Source organism: Arachis ipaensis, chromosome B3 (assembly GCF_059453495.1).
Source record: "Arachis ipaensis isolate K30076 ecotype BB chromosome B3, ASM5945349v1, whole genome shotgun sequence".
Classification (NCBI taxonomy): domain Eukaryota; kingdom Viridiplantae; phylum Streptophyta; class Magnoliopsida; order Fabales; family Fabaceae; genus Arachis; species Arachis ipaensis.
Genome location: NC_142438.1, coordinates 97004660 through 97010164, shown reverse-complemented (window position 1 = coordinate 97010164; position 5505 = coordinate 97004660). Strand labels below are relative to the sequence as shown.

General features: G+C 34.9%; 1 non-coding gene across 1 annotated transcript; it reads left to right on the top strand.

The window, feature by feature from the left end:
- Nucleotides 1-2481: 2481 nt before the first annotated feature.
- LOC148571693 (small nucleolar RNA R71) lies at nucleotides 2482-2589 on the top strand. The gene has a single exon (XR_015907950.1). It is a non-coding gene; the product is annotated as a small nucleolar RNA R71 (small nucleolar RNA).
- Nucleotides 2590-5505: the final 2916 nt, after the last annotated feature.

Below are 5505 nucleotides of genomic sequence, written 5' to 3'. Positions count from 1 at the left end.
ACAAGATGAACCGTCAGTTGTCCAAACGCGAAATATCCCCGGCAACGGCGCCAAAAACTTGGTGCACGAAATTGTGATCATCAACAATGGCGCCAAAGACTTGGAGCTCTCAAACGTGAATCACACTTTGTCACAATTTCGCACAACTAACCAGCAAGTGCACTGGGTAGTCCAAGTAATACCTTAGGTGAGTAAGGGTCGATCCCACGGAGATTGTCGACTTGAAGCAAGCTATGGTCATCTTGTAAATCTCAGTCAGGCAGATTCAAATGGTTATGGAGAATTGATAATTATAAAATAGAATAAAGATAGAGATACTTATGTAATTCATTGGTAGAAATTTCAGATAAGCGTATGAAGATGCTTTGTTTCTTCTGAACCTCTGCTTTCCTATTGCCTTCTTCCAACCATTCATACTCTTTTCCATGGCAAGCTTTATGTTGGTCATCACCGTTGTCAATGGCTACTTCCCGTCCTCTCAGTGAAAATGTTCCAAATGCGCTGTCACCACACGGCTAATCATCTGTCAGTTCTCGATCATGTTGGAATAGGATCCATTGATCCTTTTGCGTCTGTCACACGCCCAACAATCGCGAGTTTGAAGATCGTCACAGTCATCCCTTCCTAGATCCTACTTGGAATACCACAGACAAGGTTTAGACATTCCGGATCTCAAGAATGACCGCCAATAATTCTAGCCTATACCACGAAGGTTCTAATCTGAGATTAGAAACCTAAGAGATACACATTCAAGCTTGTTTGCATGTAGAACGGAAGTGGTTATCAGGCACGCGTTTATAGGTGAGAATGGTGATGAATATCACATAATCATCACATTCATCATGTTCTTGAGTGTGAATGAATATCTTGGAGAAGAAATAGGCTTGAGTTGAATAGAAAAATAATAGTACTTTGCATTAATTCATGAGGAACAGCAGAGCTCCACACCTTAATCTATAGGTATAGAAACTCCACCGTTGAGAATACATAAGAACAAAAGGTCTAGGCATGGCTGAATGGCCAGCCCCCATAAAGTTATAAGATAGCATAAGACTAATCAAAGATTCATTTTAAATACAATAGCGAAAGGTCCTATTTATAGAGAACTGGTAGCCTAGGGTTACAGAAATAAGTAATTAATGCAGAAATCTTCTTCCGGGCCCACTTGGTGTGTGCTTGGGCTGAGCATTGAAGCTTTCATGTGTAGAGACTTTTCTTGGAGTTAAACGCCATCTTTTGTGCCAGTTTGGGCGTTTAACTCCGGCTTTTATGCCAGTTCTGGCGTTTTGACGCTAGAATTTCTATGCTGACTTAAAACGCCAGTTTGGGCCATCAAATCTTGGGCAAAGTATGGACTATTATCTATTGCTGGAAAGCCCAGGATGTCTATTTTCCAACGCAATTGAGAGCGCGCCAATTGAGCTTCTGTAGCTCCAGAAAATCCACTTCAAGTGCAGGGAGGTTAGAATCCAACAACATCTGCAGTCCTTTTTCAGCCTCTGAATCAGATTTTTGCTCAGGTCCCTCAATTTCAGCCAGAAAATACCTGAAATCATAGAAAAACACACAAACTCATAGTAAAGTCCAGAAATGTGATTTTTATTTAAAAACTAATAAAAATATAATAAAAACTAATTAAAATATACTAAAAAGATACTAAAAATAATGCCAAAAAGCGTATAATTTATCCGCTCATCACATACTAAAAACTATGTAAAAACAATGCCAAAAAGCGTATAAGTTATCCGCTCATCAGTTCTCTTCTGTATTGCTTGGGAGAGTACTAGGAGGAGTTTCAGTGACTCTTTTACTCAGCTAGCCCACTTGTGCCTCCAAATTTCTAATGGAGAACCTTATTTCATTCATGAAACTTAGAGTGGCCTTAGATAGATCAGAGACTATATTTGCTAAGCTAGATGAATTCTGCTCAGAATTCTCTGTCTTTTGCTGAGTGGGTGATGGAAAAGGCTTGCTATTGCTAAACCTGTTTCTTCCACCATTATTAAAGCCTTGTTGAGGCTTTTGTTGATCCTTCCATGAGAAATTTAGATGATTTCTCCATGAGGGATTATAGATGTTTTCATAGGGTTCACCCATGTAATTCACCTCTGCTATTGCAGGGTTCTCAGGATCATAAGCTTCTTCTTCAGAAGATGCCTCTTTAGTACTGTTGGATGCGGTTTGCAATCCATTCAGACTCTGAGAAATCATATTGACTTGCTGAGTCAATATTTTGTTCTGAGCCAATATGGCATTCAGAGTATCAATTTCAAGAAATCTCTTCCTCTGAGGCGTCCCATTACTCACAGGATTCTTTTCAGAAGTGTACATGAATTGGTTATTTGTAACCATGTCAATAAGTTCCTGAACTTCTGCAGGCATTTTCTTTAGGTGAATGGATCCACCTGCAGAATGGTCCAATGACATCCTTGATAATTCAGACAGACCATCATAGAATATATCCAGGATGGTCCATTCTGAAAGCATGTCAGAAGGACACTTTTTCGTTAGTTGCTTGTATCTCTCCCAAGCTTCATAGAGGGATTCACCTTCTTTCTGTTTGAAGGTTTGAACATCCACTCTAAGCTTGCTAAGCTTTTGAGGAGGAAAGAACTTGGCTAAGAAAGCCGTGACCAGCTTATCCCAAGAGTTCAGGCTATCTTTAGGTTGAGAGTCCAACCATATTCTAGCTCTGTCTCTTACAGCAAACGGGAAAAGCATAAGCCTGTAGACCTCGGAATCAACCCCATTGGTCTTAATAGTATCACAGATTTGCAAGAATTTAGTTAAGAACTAAAAAGGATCTTCTGATGGAAGTCTATGAAACTTGCAATTCTGTTGCATCAGAGAAACTAATTGAGGCTTTAGCTCAAAATTGTTTGCTCCAATGGCAGTGATTGAGATGATTCTTCCATGTAAGTTGGAAGTTGGTGCAGTAAAGTCACCAAGCATCTTCCTTGCATCTCCATCATTGTTGTTATTTTCGGCCATGTCTCCTTCTTTTTCGAAAATTTCTGTCAGATTTTCTCCAGAGAGTTGTGCTTTAGCTTCCCTTAGCTTCCTCTTCAGAGTCCTTTCAGGTTCAGGATCAGCGTCAACAAGAATGTTCTTATCTTTGTTCCTGCTCGTATGAAAAAGAAGAGAACAGAAAAGAAGAGGAATCCTCTATGTCACAGTATAGAGATTCCTTTATGTGAGTATAAGAAGAGAAGGATAGAAGAAGGAGAAGAGAGAAATCGAATTTAAATTAAAATAAAAGGAAAAATATTTTTGTTTTTATTTCAATTATTAGTTATAATTCGAAAATTAAATGAAATAAAGATAAAAATTAAAGTTAAAATTCGAAAATTTTAAGAAGAAAAACGAAATTAAATTAAATTAAATTTTAAAACAATTAGTTAATTAAAAAGGAATTTTGAAAAAGGGGTTAGTAATTTTCGAAAATTGGAGAGAGAGAAGTAGTTAGGTGGTTTTGAAAAAGATATGATTGAAATAGAAAACTTTTAAAATCAAACAAAAAGTCAAGTAGTTAATTGAAAAAGATTTGAAAATCAATTTTGAAAAGATAATAAGTTAGAAAATATTTTGAAATTAAGTTTTGGAAAAGATATGATTGAAATTGAAAAAGATATGATTGAAATTTAATTTGAAAAAGATTTAAAAAGGAAATTAAAAAGATTTGATTTTTGAAAATTAAAGTTGATTACTTGACTAACAAGAAACTAAAAGATAGGATTTTAAAATTTAAAGAATGAACCTTTCTTAATAGGCCAGTAACAAACTTAAAATTTTTGAATCAATCACATTAATTGTTAGCATTAATTTCGAAAATATGAAGTAAGAATAAGAAAAAGATTTTGAAAATCAATTTGAAATTTTCGAAAATATGAAAGAAAAAAATGAAAAAGATTTGATTTTTGAAAAAGATTTGAAAAAGATAGATTTTTTTTAATTGAAAATTTGACTTGACTCATAAGAAACAACTAGATTTTAAAAATTTTTGAAAAAGTCAACTCAAATATTCGAATTTTATGAGAAGAAAAAGGGAAAGATATTTTTTTATTTTTAAATTTTTAATGATGAAAGAGAAAAACAATGAAAAGACTCAAAACATGAGAATTCAAGATCAAAACAATGAATGCATGCAACAACACTATGAATGTCAAGATGAACACCAAGAACACTTTGAAGATCATGATGAACATCAAGAACTTATTTTGAAAAATTTTCAAGAAAAGAAAAACACGCAAGACACCAAACATAGAAATTTTCAAACTTTAGACACTAACAAATTGAAAATGCATATGAAAAACAAGAAAAGACACAAAATATGAAAATGCAAAGATCAAACAAAGAAGATCATCAAGAACAACTTGAAGATCATGAAGAACATCATGCATGGGTTTTCGAATATTTAAAGAAAAATTAAAAAGATGCAATTGACACGAAACTTAAAAATTGACACTAGACTCAAACAAGAAACATCAAATTTTTTATTTTTATGATTTTATTAATTTTTTTTTTGTATTTTTTTTCGAAAATTATTTTGGGAAGAATGAAAAAGAAGAAAAAATTTTTGTATTTTTTGAAAATAAGAAATAAAAGGCTTAAAAATAAAATAAAATTACCTAATCTGAGCAACAAGATGAGTCGTCAGTTGTCCAAACTCGAACAATCCCCAGCAACGGCGCCAAAAACTTGGTGCACGAAATCGTGATCGTTCATTCCTTTGTAATGGTATCAAAGACTTAATACGCACGTTCATAATCTTAGTTCTTTGTCACAACTTCGCACAACTAACCAGCAAGTGCACTGGGTCGTCCAAGTAATAAACCTTACGTGAGTAAGGGTCGATCCCACGGAGATTGTCGGCTTGAAGCAAGCTATGGTCACCCTATAAATCTCAGTCAGGCATATTCAAATGGTTATAGAGTTTTAATAATTAAAAGATAAATAAAACATAAAATAAAGATAGAGATACTTATGTAATTCATTGGTGAGAATTTCAGATAAGCGTATGGAGATGCTTAGTTCCTTCTGAATATACTAGAATAGGATTTAGTAATCCTTTTGCGTCTGTCACTACACCCAGCACTCGCGAGTTTGAAGCTCGTCACAGCCATCCCTTCCCAGATCCTACTCGGAATACCACAGACAAGGTTTAGACTTTTTGGATCTCAAGAATGGTCGCCAATAATTCTAGCCTATACCACGAAGACTCTGATCTCACGATCAGGAGGCTAAGAGATATGCATTCAAGCTTGCTTTCATGTAGAACGGAAGTATTTTTCAGGCACGCGTTCATAAGTGAGAATGGTGATGAGCATCACATAATCATCACATTCATCATGTTCTTGTGTGCGAATGAATATCTTAGAGAAGAAATAGGCTTGAGTTGAATAGAAAAACAATAGTACTTTGCATTAATTCATGAGGGACAGCAGAGCTCCACACCTTAATCTATGGTGTGTAGAAACTCCACCGTTGAAAATACATAAATAAAAA